Consider the following 19,423-nt stretch of genomic DNA (forward strand, 5'->3'; position numbering starts at 1 on the left):
TCTTACATATTCCTTCTCAGAAATTTCCTGGGATCCTGGACTTTTTTTCCCCCTCTGAAATGTTGGTATTTCTGGTGGTCTTACTTATCTCCTTTGACAATAGGAGGAATTCTTTCATTCATTCATGTTAATTACCATCCAAATTAATAATGAATCCTAAGCACTATCTGTAATTAAAATCCTTTCCTGACATCTATACTGCTTACTTATTAATGCCTCTACTTGGATGTTTCCAGGACACCTAAAATCCAGCCACTTGAACTCATCAGTGCCCTCCTTCCCTTAGGTTACCTTTCTCAGTAAACTGCATTTCCACCCCCTCCCTTTCTCAGTCCCTCTCACTTGATTACTAAATCTTCGTGAGTCTACCTCCTGAACACCCTGCACCTCCGCTCCTTCTGGCCACCTCACTGCCTCCATGCTAGGATACTGCAGCCCTCTCAGGTGGCTTCTTCTTCCTGGTTGGCTCCCTTTAATTTATCCCCCCACCACAACTAGAAATATTTTTAAGGGCAAAATGGGTCTTTATCATTGTGCTAAGATGTATCAGAAGTTCAGGGATCTGCAGCACTCCTTACAGTGCTTGCATTTCTTCACTCACTGCAGTCAAGCTGGTAAGGACACAGGGCCTTTAGCAGGACTCTGTTCATCATCTTGTCCCCAGGTGACATACTCTATTACCAAGGATGAGAAAGCCCACACTTGGAGGTGGAGGCTTACCTGGCCCGTGTTTACTCTGCTAACTTACACTTCCTTAGCTATTCTCTTTTTGACACCCTCTTCTTCTCCTTCTTTGTTTTTAGACAGAGTCTTGCTCTGTAGCCGAGGCTGGAGTGCAGTGGTACCATCTCGGATCACTGCAACCTCCACCTCATGGATTCAAGTGATTCTCCTCCCTCAGCCTCCTGAGTAGCTGAGACTACAGGCAAGCATCACCACATCCAGCTATATATTTTTTGTTTGTTTGTTTTTTGTTTTTTTTAGTAGAGACGGAGTTTCACCGTGTTAACCAGGATAATCTCAATCTCCGGACCTCATGATCTGCCCGCCTAGGCCTCCCAAAGTGCTGGGATTGCAGGTGTGAGCCACTGCACCCGGCCGACGCCGTCTTCTTAATACCCTCACAGTTCACCGATACGAGGGGGAGCATCTATCTAGGTTTCCCTGGGACCCTTTGAGGGAAACTGACAAAACAAAGCACTGTCTTTTTTCTCTTAGAAGTGTCTCCATTTTGACGGCAAATTATACTATTATTTTAGTTACAAACCTTAACTTGCCTTGTGATATCTACTTTATTTAAGATTTTGTTTCTCACTATTACTTAAGCTCCAGAATTAGAGGGATGCTCACTTGTCCTCTATTTTGTATCCCAAAACTAGCAAGGTGTAGGTATGCAGTTGTTAGTTATTTGTACATAGAACAAGGGCATCTGACTGTATCCTTTCCAGGAAAGACAGTTTCCATCACAGTTACTTGAATGGCACCTCGTCTGGTGTGAAGAATATTCCTGATCTACCTATCCTGGCCCCAGTTTGGTGCCTGGCTGGCAACAGGTTCCCAGGGCTTCCACTAACGCCTGCCATGACATCATCTTGCTTCCTTTCCACCGTGTTTAATAGTCTTCCTTCAGATCTGAAGCACCTGCAGACAGAAAGCTTAGCTGTCTTGGTCACACTGTTATTTTCATCGCCTACCACATAGAGTGTGTTTAATAGATGTATTTGGAATTAAATTACTCAATTAATGTTGAATGAAATGAATGCTAATCAAAGAAAATGAAGCACATATGTTTTCCAGGTAGATAAAAGAAGAGACAGAGAGGAAGGGCATTACAAACAGCGGTGACAGAATGAACTCTTTCCAATTTTTTTTCAAAAAATTTTTTTTTTTTTTTTTTTTTGAGATGGAGTCTCGCACTGTCGCCCAGGCTGGAGTGCAGTGGCACGGTCTGGGCTCACTGCAAGCTCCGCCTCCCGGGTTCACGCCATTCTCCTGCCTCAGCCTCCCGAGTAGGTGGAACTACAGGCACCGCCACCTCGCCCAGCTAGTTTTTTTGTATTTTTAGTAGAGACGGGGTTTCACCGGGTTAGCCAGGATGGTCTCGATCTCCTGACCTCGTGATCTGCCCGTCTCGGCCTCCCGAAGTGCTGGGATTACAGGCTTGAGCCACCGCGCCCGGCCAAAAAAATATTTTTAGACTCTTTAAAGTTTATTAGTTATGAATTATACCAAATTTTCAGTGAATTCACACATGTATTGAGATAATATTGGAGTTGGTTAGAAACCCAGTATTTTATCACAGTACTGAGGAATGTTAATTCTTCTCCACATCGGATCACTTGGTAAGCTCCCAGAGAACACTTGAGAATAGAAAAACCATAGAGACTCAGGAAGGAACAACACTTTAGCAGTTCAAATATTTTTCTTCTTCAGGGTTAATCTGATGTCTTAGAGACATATTTAGTCTTTTGCTGGAAAGGTTGGAAAGTGGCTTCTAGGTCCTCATGTGGAGGTTATTAGACAGACCATAGCCAGCTATTTTCCTACTCTTCAGCAAATAATGTCTGGAAATAATTCCCAACATCCATGTCACTACTGGAAAAGAAAATCAGAAGATAAGACAGGCCATACATTCATTGGGCAACCATGAAATGTCAGGTCCTGTTTTTGATACCTCATGAATGGATGTATTTTTCCCAACAACCCTATGCAGTAAAATTTATTATTCTTAAAATCAAACTGTAATGGCAAAATAAATAGTGGATGAAAATGAAGGACAGTTCATCATTTGTATGCATGTGTGGGCGAGGGAGTGCATGCTCGTGTGTGTGTATGCATCAGTGTATGAGTATGGTGTATGTGAGTGTGTGTGTTTGTTAATGTGGGAGTGTGAGTGTCTATGCATGAGTATATGTGTGTGTGTGAGAGAGAGTGTGTGTAAAATAATCACAATCCTGCTCACATCTTTTCTTTGCAGGCACTTCCTGATTGCAAAGACAAATATGCTTCTTTGGGTCCATGATGGGGAGGCATCAAGGACTTCTTGCCCTATCCTGGCTCTGTAGCCAAAACCCTGGCTATCTTGATGAGTTCTTCTGAAAATCAGACAGTCTGCGATGCTCTTCCAGCCACTCAACTTCCTGATTAATCAGAGTGCCTTGATGTGGGACTCCTTGCCCAATCACAGGACCCATCCCGGTCCTTCATCATAGAGTGCATGGTGGGGAAGACAGTACACCTCAGCCTCATCCAGGTCCCACACCCCACTCCTGGTCCTCTTTATTTGAAAAGTTCATCTGACTGGGCCTATGGTGAGAGGAGGACAGGGAGCTGAGCTAAATCTCCTGACCATTTGTGGAGATGAGTTAGAGAGTATTAGTTTTCTTTACACTCATCCTGCCCTACGGGATCAACAGAGTTCATATTTAAACTTAGGATAATACCCATCAGATGACTGATTACATGGACTCCGAGTCATCTAAACCTAGAGATAGACCAGGTTATACTAAGGACACTAACAAGCTAAAATCTTAGGAACTTAAAACACTAAAATTATCTTTCTTATTCACACTATGTGTGTGTTCACTACAGTCAACTGTAACTTGCGTTCCACTCTGTTATGGGCTTACTCCGGGACTAAGGCTCATGGTGTAGATGCCGTGTTCTGCAAGGTGATGACAGAGGAAAAGACTGTGGCAAAGTCCACAATGGATGGTCAAGCTTCTACCTGTCACTTGTGCACACATGGCCTGAGCCAGATCAATTCTCATGACCTAACCAGACTTCAGGTTAGAGGGAAAAAAATCTTATAGGGAAAGGAAGGAACTGCAATGTGGATCTACAATGGACTCTGCCACTTATAAGTGTTTATGTCAAAACACTTTCAGAAGAGAGGTCCTTGAGTCAGTTTCCTCCACGGTAAAGTGAAAATAACATAATTAGTAGCTACCACATGAGCTTCTTGTGATGATAAAATGAAACAATGCATAGAAATCATTGAAAAAGTGTCAGTATGGAAATAATCGCAGTAACACACTGTGATTGAAAGAACAACTCCTGAAGGTAAGCTGGTTCTAACCTGGGCTCCACCACTCCTTGGAATCATAAACTCAGAAAGTCACTTCGCATTTGAGACTCCTTATCTGTAAAATAGTTTCTGATTCAATGTGTTTCTGAGATTAAATGAGATTAAGTATTATTATGGCTCCTGAAACAAAATAAACACCCAATATATGTCAACTAGTATTTCTATTGTTGTTTGGATTAAAGAAAATAAGTTGGATTCTGCCCCTTGCAGAGCATCAGAAACATAATGTGAATAATAATGCACAGAATAATAATATTGTGGTTAAAAATTATTTAAGTTTTCAGTTAGAGAAGTGCTTCTTTGTCATTTTGAAGTCATGGATCCAGTTGAGAATATGATACAAAGTATGGGTCCGTGCACCTTAAAGAAAGCATATAAAGTAAGCATTGCATATACTTTTGGGGTTTCTCACATTTTTCATGACCCTTGTCTAGCCCATGTTTATCATTTTCCTCTGCAGGAACAGCATGGTGACCTGTTTTTCTCTCCCCCTTTCGTTATTGTCCTTTCTGGTCAATACTGTGGTGTCTGTAATGATCTGGGTGGACCCACTTCCTTCTCTGGTTTTTTGTTTGTTTGTTTGTTTTGTTTTTGTTTTTCCCCTTTGGAAATAAATGGGATTAGAGAAGATGCAAACAACTTTGAAAATATACAGTAATTAATTAATCAATAGAAAAAGCTTTTTGTCCTAGAAGCAATGTGTTTCTTACAAAAGATATCACATACAGGACTATTTTTTGCAGAACCATAAAAGTCATGTCCTTGTGTGAGGAAAAACAGACATGATAGATAGCAAAGATAACCCTGTGGTGAGATTTCCCTTTAATAGCAAGAAGCAGGGCAGTTCCACCCAGACACAGCTCTTTTCAAAGTGCTATCTTGATTGCAAACCAAGAAACCTCTTAGCAGTTTACCAAATGGGACTCTTTCGGATATGTGTTTCCTCATGTTTGTTTGGCACTCTGAAATCTCAGGCAAGATGAGAGAATAGGGAGAGCATCTTTGGGATCTGGGATGTCCTTCTTAGTACTGTGTTCAGAACAGAGCAGCACCTGGGGCCTGAAAACATTGTGAAGTTCCTCCTCAGGGTCACCAACAGCACAACCCAGAGACTGGCAGGGGAGGTTGAAAATGACTGTGGAGGGAGCAGGGAAGTTTTTCTAGAAATTCACAGAACCTGAGAACACATCCAGCCAGCCATTCTGCCTGGTCAACTTCTACTTCATCAACATTTGGAGAAGGAGGGTGCCTCACAATAGACTCATCACAAATCAGCACTATCTCTTACTTTTCTATCTCATCTCCACCCCAAGGGATCATGTCAGAGCAAGCTGGGTATGATTCCTTGGAATAAGACACAGCCAACTTAGAATTTCGACGCTACTTCTTACAAGTTGTGTGAGTTGACTGTTATTTGTTCTCTCTGAGGATCACCTCCTTTTTGTGCAAATGAGCATTGGAAGTGTAAAGATTTTGAGGGATAAAAATAATGTATTAACAAAGAGGATATAGCAGATGTTCAGTAAGTGTGAGTTGTTTCCATTACTGCTGCCTAACTTGAGGTAGAAACCTATAGATTTATCTCCTTTCAAAGGAGCTCAAAAGCCACCTCTCTGAATCTTTCCCATAGCCTGGAAGCATGGTGTCTTTCACTTCTCTTTGCTTTCATAGTACTTTGCACATACTTCTGCTTGTTGAACAATACTCTGTTAAGTCCCCAAAGTGCCAGATATGAGGCATACAGAATGGACCCTGAACCTAAGTAGCTAGGAATCTAGAGAAGGAGCCCAGTGAATACGTAATTCCAGAAGTGTGCATCCACACAACAACTCAGGAAGACCTGCATTCTTACCTTCATTTTTATATGACGCTCTGAGACTCCAAGTAGTTAAGTAACTTGCCAAACGCCATGCTAGTAATAAACTGAAGGACTCAGAACTCAAACCCAGGTCTGTGTCAGTGCAGACCCCTTGTGCTTTCTATAACTAGCTTTTTCTGCCTGCTGATATAAAGCTACATATTCACAGGTCCTGGGGAGTGGAATGCAGACCTGTGTTTCAGAATGGGATGTCATTCCAATCAACACACATGTATTACCCCCTCCATCCCTGCAGTGCGTGTTTCCCCATGGTACTCACAGGAGACTGAGACCTAGAGACACAAGCAAAGAATCTGAGGTCATGCACACATTCAGCTAAGCAGAGAGATTCCACCCAGTTACTTTAATTCGAGAGACTAAACAATTAGTCATTATGCCTTGATGCTTTGCAAGTAGCATTCCTCTTGCTGGTTAGGTCTCTCACCAAACTCCAACTTCCTTAACAAAAGGGACCATGTCTTGTTCCTACGCCCTGTGCAATGGATGTATGTCTTAATTGGTGGATGAGGTAAAAGGGGCATAAAAATAAGAAGCAAATAGAGGGGAGAGACAAACAAAAAAACACAGTAATAAAAGTCTGTGATTTTAGTTTGTTTTAGAAAAGGGTGATGAGCCACAAAACATTCCCAGAAATAAAACCAGAAGGAAATCTGTCCACTGACTACCTCAGCAACTGTATAAGAACATTCGGGTTTATCATGGTCAAATGAACCAAAAAGACATGGATCAATCATACTTCAACCACACACACTTCATAGATATTCTCCTTTGGCCTGTGCTCAACCAATTGAGATGGTGAACATCTCCTCTGTAGGCCTTAAGAAAGAATATAGTAAGTGATCCCATTATGGGGTATATACCCAAAGGATTATAAGTCATGCTGCTATAAAGACACATGCACACATATGTTTACTGCAGCACTATTCACAATAGCAAAGACTTGGAACCAACCCAAATGTCCATCAATGATAGACTGAATTAAGAAAATGTGGCACATATACAACATGGAATACTATGCAGCCATAAAAAAGGATGAGTTCATGTCCTTTGTAGGGACATGGATGAAGCTGGAAACCATTATTCTGAGCAAAATATTGCAAGAAAACCAGACATTGCATGTTCTCTCGTAGGTGGGAATTGAACAATGAGAATACTTGGACACAGGAAGGGGAGCATCACACACTGGGGCCTGTCATGGGGTAGGGGGAAGGGGGAGGGATAGCATTAGGAGAAATGCCTAATGTAAATGATGAGTTAATGGGTGCAGCACACCAACATGGCACATGTATACATATGTAACAAACCTGCACGTTGTGCACATGTACCCTAGAACTTAAAGTATAATTTAAAAAAAAAGGGAAAGAAAGAATTCAGTGATTTACTCAGCCGATTGCCTTTGAGCAGTACGTCTCTGGATAGTCCCTTCTCCTCCCCATTTCCCAGTTCCCGCAACCTTTAACATCACTTTGTAGAACTTGCTCTCAGTGGCACCCACATCTTCCTGTTTTTGGATGAGAAAATCTCCGTAAGTTTTTGACACCTCTTCTGTGTCTATGCAGTTTCATAGTCAGAAAATGTATCATCCTCTGGTCCCTGATTTGACCTAAAGAATGCCTTTTAACATTTCATTAATCTGCACCATTCTTTTTTTTTCCTCAAATAAAAATCTGATAAGAAATCTCCATGTGTAAAATATTTATAAAAGATACTTTTATTTAAATGAGGAAAAGAAGCCTGAAATCCGTCACATTCTTTTTCACTCCAACTAAAACCACCCTCCTCCCTCAACCACATCTCACCACATACTTTTCCCTTAGAATTTGCATTAAATCTTCTTTTTTTAAGTAGTAGAGTTTGGGAACCACTTACAGGAATCCAGCAGCTATCTGAGGTCGACCACTTTGCTTTGATTTACTGAGCTCAAGCGTTTGCAGCAGCAGCAACTCAGGTGGCAGGTTCTGGAACAAAACAGTGTAAAATTCATGCATTCTGCACCCTGGCTTTCCCTCTCTATAATCATGGCCTCCTCTAATCTCTGTCTGTTCTGCACACTTCCCCAGCTTTCATGCCGTATACTGACACTGATTATCAGGGCTCCTTCGAATGGTTTCGAGGACTGAATAAAGTTTATAAGAAGCATTTCTACAGTTAATTTTCTCCAATAGGGCCTGGTGATACACACTGGCAGTTCCACCCTTTTCTTTTGCCACCAATTTCTGTGAACAGGGTCATGGAGTTGCTAAATGGCCTATTTGAGAGGAGCTTGTGATCAAAAACCATCTGTAGGTGACAGGTGTGGCTCTGATTCAATGGAGGGTTAGGTGAAATCATATTAAATACCAATGTCAGTCTGCACATGAGTTCAACAGGGTTCTTCTTTTGGGTTTGAGTAGCTGGGAGAGTGCAAGGCCCTCAGTCCTCCAACGCTTCAGGTCACTAGCCTGGGTCATGCTAAGAGACTCTGAAAGGCTTGTCCCGGTTGTTCGTCGGGCAAGAGGGCTGAAATGTTGAATTTCTAAAATTACTTAATTGATTGATTGATTTGAAGTTTTCTGAACAGGAATAAGAGCGATGATGTGACAAGTCAGATAAATAGCCAGACAACCTTGGCACCACCACCCAGCCCTAGGAGTTAAACAAAGTAATAAGAATAACATCAACCCCTGGCCTAAACTACTTGTGTTATCTGTAAATTCCAGACACTGTATGAAAAAAGCATTGTAAAACTTTCTGTTCTGTTAGCTGATGCACGTAGCCCCCAGTCACGGTTCCCACGCTTGCTCGATTTATCACCACCCTTTCACATGGACCCCTTAAAGTTGTAAGCCTTTACACAGGCCAAGTATTTCTTTCTCGGGGAGCTCGGCTCTTAAGATGTGAGCCTGCCCACGCTCCCGGCCAAATAAAAAACCTCTTCCTTCTTTAAAAAAAAAAAAAAAAAAAAAAAAAAAAAAAAAGAGCGATGATGTGATATTTTCTTACCTGCAAAAAATTTGGGGTATGTAAACTAGGACTGATATAGGGATAGTTTGCACTTTAATGGAAAACAGCTGTCAACATGGTATCTGGTCGTGGACTACTCAGAAAAATCACAGAGGAAAATGGTGAAATAATTTTAATTCATAAAGTTGCCACTCATCATATAATAGAGCCTGTGAAAAATACCAAAAATAATAATGTAGGCTTATTTTTAATATATTATTTCATTTCATTTTACATACACTGCCTCCCAAGTGATAAGCATTGTACCTACATCGTAGAGATCAAAAGTTGAAATGTAATTCATATCTTTAAAGAGTTACAGTTGAATAGGAAAGATGAGGTATAAACCCAAGTAATAGAAATCTAATAATGTGTAGAGTCATCATTTTAAACAACTCAGGGAGATACTGGGGGTCATTTTGTAAATACAGAAGCCAAATCCATCTATACTTGAATGATATTTTCTGGCATCTTTATAGGTCATTTGTAAATTAGTGATGTTGTCAGAAGGCTAAATTTCACCTCCTATAGGCATGCTCTTTCTGTTATTTAACTGTAGTAGCCAGAGTTCTTTTGGTTGCAAGTATCAGAGAGCCAACTGAACCGAAAGTAATCAGAAATGGGTAAATGTATTAGATCGTGAAACTGAAATGAGTCCCAAATAGCTACAGGCATGGCTTAATCCAGGTGCATAAGTAATATAATTTGGACATGGTATCTTCATTCTTGGGACAGATCTTTCCAAATTTGTGAAAAAGGGAGCCAAAGGAAGATCTACTATTAATATCCTTCTTATAATCAAGCTTCAGAGAAGAAGAAAGAGAGTAGTTTGTTTTAGTGCCAACAAAATTTCCAGGGATGTTCGTGATTGCCCCAGCTAAGGCCATGTGGCTAGATGAATTTCACATTCTGACTAATTTAAATTATATGCTCATCTCTCATCTGGTTCATGTTAAAAAGTCAATGAATTAAGTCTTATCAGATGGCTGTGGGACAATTCTCAGAAGGAAAAGGAGGTCATCAGACAATAATAAGCCCCTGTCAAACAAACAACTATGAGAACTAGTAAGTAACTCATACAGAAATGTTGACATTAACCATGGAATAACCAGAAAGAACCTTGAGGTCATTTGCATCACTTTCTTCATTTATAGATGAGTTTGTGCATGAGAAGAGAGGTTGTATTGATCTGTTTTCACACTGCTAAGAAACAAATACCCAGGACTGGTTAATTTATAAAGGAAAGAGGTTTAATGGATTCACAATTCACATAACTGTGGAGGACTCACAAGCATGGCAGAAGGTGAATAAGGAGCAAAGTCACATCTTACATGGCAGCAGCCAAGAGGCTTGTGCAGGGGCACTCCCATTTATAAAACCATCAGATATCATGAGACATATTCAGTACCATGAGAACAGTATGGGGGAGACTGCCCCCATAATTCAATTAGCTCCATCTGGTCCCACCCTTAACACATGGGGATTATTACAATTCGGGGTAAGATTTGGATTGAGACATGGCCAAGCCATATCAGAGGTAGACCGACTCACCAGAGCTTTCAATTATGGTTAGTGGCTAAGTGTTGACCAAAGTCCAGGTCTCCAGAATTGTTTCATTATGGCTCACTATTTGCGTGGGCATCATTGTCTTTATTCGTTCAAGGAAAACCATAGGATAGCTGGAATTTAAGGTAACTACCATGTTTAACAAGCAAAACTCATTCTTCCTTCCTCAGTATACTTATTTACTTTCAGTCTGAAGGTTCCACACAACAGGTGTGCAAGCTGAAAAGAGAGGAAAATTGTAAAATTTCCCTTAAAATTAATCTATTTTTTATCGTTATCTTGAAAAAGCCTCATTTATGCCACTGCTGGGGACTGAAACTAAATTATGTATATGCGTGTGTCTTTAGTCACTAGAATCACAAAAGAAAATGATCTACTAACCTTAGAGAAATTCCTCCAGTGAGGAGCAATTATCCTTCTATTTGTTTGATTTCACTTTAGAGGAAAGTGAAGGTGCTTACAAACTATTAAAGCCAGTGGGAAGTTTCTCATCCTGGAGCTAGACTGTGAGCATTAATTCATTTCACATCTGCTTTTATGAGGACTACCCTCTGCCTTCTAGTTTCTGGTATCTTTTGCCACTAGTCACAAGGGCTGTCTTTCCTATATGCATTGCTTCTTGGTGTATTATTTCTGCCTGTGATTGGCAAATCTCAAATCCCAATGCTTTAAACCCTAACCCTGTATTAATGAGTTCTCCCATGCTGGCTGCATTTATAACTTGACATATATAACTTTATTTAATCTTCCCAGCAATTCTATGAAGCAGGTTCTATTATTTTATTCCCATGATATAGATACAAAAATTGACACACTTAGAATTGAATAACTTGTCTAAAATCTCACAGCGAGTAAGTGACAGAATCAGAATTTAATCCCAGGCAGCAATGTCAGTGTCCATATTCCTATCCACAATTATATGCTATTCCAAATGTTCATACAATTGCATCTAGCAAATGTAGTTAAGAGTAAGAATCCTTTGTATTTGGACATTTTCTCACTGCATTTCTCACTGCCCAAAGTTTTCATTATCTGCTGCTTCTGTCGGTGAACAGATTACTTGAGGGAGTTGGGCAAATAGCAAAATGGTTAAGAATCCTGGCTCTATCTGTAGTCAGAAATCTCTGTGTTAGAATCTGATTTATAATTTGATTTCTCAGAGATATTTGTAATAAGTGAACATCTACTTCTGGAAAAGGATGAGGATTCTAGATAATAATACTTCTAGTAATTATCTTTAGATTGGATGTCCTCAATGCAATTTTCCTTCCCTTGTGGAAAAATTTCTCACTGGGTGTCATATTGTTGGGAAATTAACTCCTTCCCCAATACCCTAGAAATTATGATTTGGACAAAGAGTCTAGTGCTAGTGAGTTCAGATGTTCTTGTCTATATTAAAGTGTGGTTTTGAAAATTTATTTCAAATTTTAATTTAGGTTCAAGGGGTACATCGTGTGACACTGAAATTTGAGGTATGAATAATCCCATCACCGAGGTAGTGAGCATAGTACCCAATAGACAGTTTCTCCATCTCTGCCCTCTTCCCTACTTCTCCCCTCTAGTAGTCCCCATTGTCTATTGTTCTCATTGTTATGTCATCTGTACTCAATGTTTAGCTCCCACTTTTAAGTGAAAACATGCAATATTTGATTTTCTGTTGGTGTGTTAATTCACTTAGGATAAAGTTTTTATGATTCATGAAGAGATTCAAGGCCAGTGGCTGCAGCAAGCTATAGTACTGGGGAGTGTCCACAGACTGTGATCTCCAGGAATGATAAAGGTGGTAATGTCAGCAGAAGCAGCATCAAAGTCTCCGTGACTTGACCTTGGTTGGATGCACTAAGGTTATCCTTAAACTCCAGCATCCACAGCAATTCTGTGACACTTTGCTATCATTTCAATACATTCTTTTCCTGCTTAAATTAGCCAGGCAATTTCTGTTGCTGACTCTTCAGGTTCCTGATAGATACAGTACCTGACACCAAAGGTTATGCATACATATAATAGAAGAGTAACTAGCATGTTTTAATTATTGTCATAATTATTGTTACTGCCATTATTTTGTGGCACTTTTCAAATTAACAAGAATAAACTGGATTGATATGGTTGATCACAAAGAAAAATAATCAAAGCTATCTGGATGTAGAGAAGAAATCTTTATGACGATGAAGTCTCTTCAGCCAGTTCAGTGAGTATAGATACTCATGGAACCAAGGAAAAGATGCAATGATCACACATCTCCAAAAGTTGTTTCCTTCAGTTGGTGATCATGTAAAATAACTGCTGTCTCAATGAGAAATGTGCTGCTTCCTGGAAAGAGCAGATAAAAGCGTTTTTAGATAGTGATATCCAAAAGTAACAAACTGCAGTAACTAAGATGAAGATGCTTTGATAGAGTATGAGCCTTGTTACCTAAAAAACCTAGAATCCCAGTTCATGTAATTCCAGGTATAATTTATGTTTTAGCTAGCCCCTGCCCCACAGGCTGGCTTAGTTCATAGGCATCAGCCAGTTCTTCCAGGCCACTGACAATTTCATATTCACCTTTGTATTACTCCATGTTAGCATTTGGAACATTGCTACAAACCACTGCTAAGGTAATGAATCTTCTCAGAGAGCAAGAATAGTGATCAAGTTAGTTCTGCAGTTTGTTCGTACGTGGAAAGAGATGCTTTATTTGAAAGGTTCTAGTAAAGTTTTTTCTTCCTGAATTTCTCCTTCCACTAATTCATGAAGTGTCTCCATGTGTTGTCTTCTGTCCATCCCCTGAATCTTGCGCAGTTTCTCCCATATACAGTTAGTGTTCAGGAGGATGTTTTGCTGGCATTGTGAACTTATATACCTAGCATTTCCTTGAGTTATGGAGGTCTCTCAATTATTTATGTCTGCCCTACACTAAAGTGAGAAACACTCAATGAATTTAAGAATTCTGTTGGATTAGCATCTACCCCAAAACAGAAGAATATCATTCATTTTGAGTGCCCATAGAATATATACCAAGACACTAAGACATACTAAGATAGGTCCTATCTTGGACCTATCTTAAAAACAATTTTAAATAAATTAAAATTATACAGGCTACATTGTTTTTATTTTTTTGAGATGGAGTCTTGCTCTGCCACCCAGGCTGGAGTGCAGTGGTGTGATCTCAGCTCACTGCAACCTCCGTCTCCTGGGTTCGCACCATTCTCCCACCTCAGCCTCCCTAGTAGCTGGGACTACAGGTACCCGCCACCACACTTGGCTAATTTTTTTTGTATCTTTAGTAGAAACGGAGTTTCACCATGTTAGCCAGGATGGTCTCCATCTCCTGACCTCGTGATCCACCCACCTAGGCCTCCCAAAGTGCTAGGATAACAGGTTAGAGCCACCATGCCTGGCCACAGGCTACATTCTTTAATCAGAAAGGAGCTGAACCAGAAATCAACAATGGAAAGATAACCAGAACATCTCTCAACACCTATAGTGACTCCTGACAAGGCTGACCATAAGATGACAGAGGATGGCATCAGCTCCTGAACTTTTCACCCAAAATAACTCCAGGGGTTGTGCATATTGGTGAGGCCAATGGACTAATGTCTTGAACAAACCTGTTCAATACTGACAACTTCAGGCAGCACCTCTAATAACAGGACTACATGACTGGCCTGCTAGCCTGTACTACCTTACTAATGTGTGTCTTAATTGCCATAATCTAACATTGTCAACTCTTTATTTCCAGGGAACATGTGCATCCTCTGAGACTGCGCTTCTTGGGTGTGTACCTGACCATCGTGACACTGTCTCAGTCCTGAGATACATTAGGTCAGCTTCAACATTCTGGTTAGAGGTATGCGGTACCTAAATTAACACTTTGGGCCAGTGAAGAAAGGATACAGACAAAAACTTAGGAAAAAAAAGGGGGGGAGGGGCGGTTTCTGGCTCTCTAAAGTATTCCTGATGGAAAATGAGCTGGGTGATGATACATCTTTTCCTGGCTTGGCAACTATCGGGACTCATGGTTGCCTGCACTCCTCCAAGTAGGCCTGATGACCCGGCCTGGAGTGATCTTGATTATGTCTGTGGTCAACTTTTGCTTCAGACTAACTTCTTGCTTGTTACCACATCCCCTCTAAATCTGACCTGTTAGGGTCCATGATAGGCTAGCTTATTTTTATTTCTCAGGTCCTAAAACTTCAAGAGTGAAATTGAGGAGTCTAGCTCCTGGCCAGAAACCTATCAGATTTTCCAGGCCAAACCACAGGCAATTACAAAGGCTCCACTTGCCAGGCCTCAATGGGAAAGCTGCCCTCCAACACCAGGCTGGATGCAAGCCAGTGCATGGCAGTCTCTGAGGGAAGCTGCAATCGAGGACTCGGGGCCTCCTGGCCAGTCATGGGCTTTACATATTTGCATTCTGAGCCTCAGTTGCTTTCCCCCTGGGTGTCTTTCCCTGAGGCCTTGGGCCAGGTCTTCATCAGGAGGCTACCTCAGTCAGGAACTCCTTGTGGGAGGAAGAAAGGGAAACTTGAACACACTTTTTCACACTCTAACTCAATGTCCAGTAATTTTGCACTCCTAACCTTCTCCCTTCATTCATCACACCCCCCTCAACGTCCTTAAAACTTAGGGGCCTTTTTGTTTGGGGTTCTCAACATTAAGACACCCCCACATCTGTCAGATCCACTTGATACTTGACTGGTGTGCTATTCCACTGGGGGAAGGTGAAAGAGGGAGATTTGTCTCTGGCTCTGATTTTAGACTCTTTCTTGTACCATTGCAGTAAGTGGGCTTAGCACTTCCATGGATGGTTTGTTGCTTTATTCAGCTACTGCCATATCTGAGAGCTCAATTCTCCCTCTACCAGTTTAGTTCAGCTTCTGACAGTAACAAGACAAAACATTTTAAAGTAATCCATGAGTCAGAGACAGTCTTAAGTGAAATTCAAAAAAATTAAATAAACATTAGAAGAAAACATACCAAAATTTGAAAGACACAAAGTTGTGGTGAGAGGGAGATTTATAGCACTAAACGCATGCATTTAAACAGAGGAAAGACTTCAGGTTCATAGTCAAACCTCCTACTGCAAGAGTGTAGAAGAGAAAAAATAAAGGAAGTGGAAAGGGAAATAATAAAGTTAGAAGCAAAATAGAAATCATTAAAATTAAAAACAGAAAGTAGAAAAAAAATCAGTGAAGCAAATGGCTGATTACTTGAAAAGATCAATAAAATGGGCAATTTCTAGCAAGAATGTCAAATAATAAAAGAGAGAAAAAAGAGAAGACACAGATTACCAATATTAGGAATAAAACAGGAAATAAGACTACAAATCTTGCAAACTTTTAAAGGATAATAAGGCAATGCTATTAACAACGCTACACATATAATTATGACAATTTAGATGAAAGGAATCAATTCCTGGCAAAATACAGACTATTGCTACTCACGTAATATATAACCGGTACATTGCATATCCCCATAACTATTAAGAAAATGGAAATTACAATTTTAAAAGGCATTTTCAAACAAGAAATTTTCATGCTGTGATGATTCTACAGGGGAACCCTGTCAAATATTTAAAGAAGAATTAACACCAATTCTGTACAACATATTCTAGTAAACAGAGGAGGAAGAAATACTTCTCCACTAATTTTATAAGGATATTATTACACTAATATCAAAATTAGACAAAGGCAATTGGTCTGCAGCGAACTACAGGCCAGGATCCCCCACAAATATAGATGTGAAAATTATTAACTATTACCAGGTAGGATTCAGCAATATATAAAAAGATTTATACCCTCAGGACCAAGTGATGTGTATTTCCAGAATGGAAGACTGATTCAAAATCCAATACCATCCTTACAGACTAAAGTAGAAGTCATACGATCATATCAATCAATATAGAAAAATAAAAACAAAAAACAAGCAAAATATAGCATCTATTTGTAATAGAAACACGGAAAAACATAAATGGGAAACGTTCTTAACATCAGTTAAAGCATCTACAAAATGTATAACTTATATTATATTGAATTGTAAAAATTAATCATTCCCCCTAAGATCAAAAACCAGGAAATGACCTCTGTTGTCAGTATTCTTTTCAATAGTTTTTTAGAAAATCTGGTCAGCATAATTGAGTAACAAAGGAAATAAAAGGCATGTATATTGAAAATTTAAAAATATAACCATTCCTATTTTCAAGTGACATGATTGCCTAGAACTAAGTACATTCAGTAAGATTGCAAAACACAAAGTAAACATACAAAAACTTGTGTTTCTATAACTAGCAAAGAGCATGTGATCACTGGAAATAAAAATACAATGCCATTTATACTCACTCCAAAACAATAGAATACTTAAGTATAAATACACTAAAATGTGTGCAAAACTTGTACACTGAAAGTTACACAATAGTTATGAAGAAATCAAAGAAAAGGTACAACTCCTCCCAAGTTGACACACTGCTGTAATGAAATTTCTTTTAAATTCCCAGCAAAGTCTTTGTAGATATAAACAAGAGTATTATAAAATATATTTGGAAAGGCCAGAAAATTGGAATAAATGAACAATCTTGAAAAGGAAGACAAATTGGGAAGAATCATTCTGTGTAATCCCATGCCTAATGATGGAGCGATAATGGTAAAGACTATAGAATGGTGGAGGAATAGACATATGTATACCAGTGGAGCAAAACAGGGAAACTGTAGGGAAAACTTCACAATCATGCCCAACTGACTTTTTGTGCAAAATCAATTCAATGAAGAAAAGATAGCCACTTCAATAAATTATCTTGGAGCAAGGGGACATTTATAAGTAAAAAAAATGAACATTGATGTAGTCTTACACCATATACACACATTAATGCAAAATGGGTCACAGGCATAAATGTAAAGTGTTACAACTTTAAGAAACAAACATAGAGAAATATCTTCAGGATCCAGGGCTAAGCAAGTAACTGTTCAACTTTAAACCAAAATTTATAATTTAGGGGCTGGTAGCAGTGGCTCACGCCTGTAATCCCAGCACTTTGAGAGGCCAAAGCAGCGCGGATCATCTGAGGTCAGGAGTTCGAGACTAGCCTGGCCAACATGGTGAACCGGTCTCTCCTAAAAATACAAAAAATTAGACTGTCATGGTGGCATATGCTTGTAATCCCAGCTACTCGGGAGGCTGAGGCAGGAGAATCGCTTGAGCCTGGGAGGTGGAAGTTAAAGTGAGCCGAGGTCACGCCATTACTCTCCAGCCTGGGTGACAAGAGCAAAACTCTGTTTCAAAATATATATCTATATATACACATATATAATATATATAATATTTATATAATATAGAGTATAATAGATATGATTTAGGAAAATAAAAATGTGTAAATTCAACTGGGTAAAAATTAAAAACTTAAGCACTGCAAGAGATGTGTTAAGAGAATGAAAATTTAACCTACAGACTGGGAGGAAAAATACTTGCAAAGTATGTGTCTGAAAAGTTGTATCTAGAATATGTCATTACCTTTCAAAAATTAATAATATATGAATAATCATTTCACTGAAGACATATACAGATGGCAAATAAGCACAGAAAAAATATTCAACGTTACTAGCCACCAAGGCAATGGAAATGTAAACCAGAATGATAGTTCACTACAAACCTGGTATAATAGCTAAAATAAAAGAAATAGCAACAATATTAAATGCTGGCAAGGGTTCAGAAAAATCAGATCACTCATACATTGCTGGTAGGAATATAAAATGGTACAGCTGCCCTAGAAATTATTTGGAAGTGTCTTAGACAACTATGCATACAAATACTGTATGACCCGTCAGTTGTATTTATGGTCTTTCGCTGTAGAGAAATTAACTCGTATTCACACAAAAACCTGAACCAAATATTTTGTTCATAATAACCTCTGATATTCTTCAATGGGTGAGTGATCAAGTAGGCTGTAATACCCTGAATAGCCATGATAGCCACACCATAAATACTATTCAGCCTTGAAAAGCAGCAAACAATTGATACAATTTATGAGCTGGATGAATCTCCAGAGAATTATACTGAGTGGCAAAAGCCAATATCAAAAGCTGTGGGTTGTAAGGTTTCATGTATATAACAGTCTTCCAATGATCACATTAGTGGAATTAAAAATATATTGGCATTTTTTTCTGAGAGTTAAGGAGCAGGTGGGGGCCGGAGGAAAGTGGAAGCAGCTGTCAGAGTCTACATGGGGGGCCTTGTGGTGACAGAAAAGTTCTACAGCTTGACTATATTGATGTCAACATCCTGGCTATGGTACTGTACTGTATTTGTGCAAGATGTTCCTATTGGGAGAAATAATTGAAAGAGTGCATGGGACCTCTCTCTACGATTACTTACAATGACATATTTATTACAATTATCTCCAAATTTAAAAAGTTTAAGTAAAAAAAAGAGAAGAATGAGGAACGTCTCAATACCCTGCAGTGATCTCCAGGATTTTGGGTTTTATAAAATTAAAAAAGTTTAAAACGTATGCATAGCTGAGTTAGGGAGAGGGAAGAAGGAATAGTTGGATTCCTTCTTCAGAGGATTTTAGGGCAGTGAAACCATTCTGTATGATACTATAGTGGTGGATACATGTCATTATATATTTATCCAAACTCATATAATGTACAACACCAAGAGTGAACCCTAATGTAAACTATGAATTTTGGGTAATAACGACATGTCACTGTGGATTCATCCATTGTAACAAATGGACCACGCTGGTGGGGGATGCTCATAGTAAGAGATGTGCATGTTTGGGGGCAGAGGGTGTATGGGAACACTCTTGTAAACCTAAAACTCCTCTGAAAAATAAAGTTTATTTAAAAGCATAATGAAACAAACAGACACACAAAAAACAGTATCATTTAATCCAAACATGTCTATGGGCCAAAAATGGCTCCTAAGAAGCTGTT

The sequence above is a fragment of the Chlorocebus sabaeus genome, chromosome 8 (genome assembly GCF_047675955.1).
Source record: "Chlorocebus sabaeus isolate Y175 chromosome 8, mChlSab1.0.hap1, whole genome shotgun sequence".
Classification (NCBI taxonomy): Eukaryota; Metazoa; Chordata; class Mammalia; order Primates; family Cercopithecidae; genus Chlorocebus; species Chlorocebus sabaeus.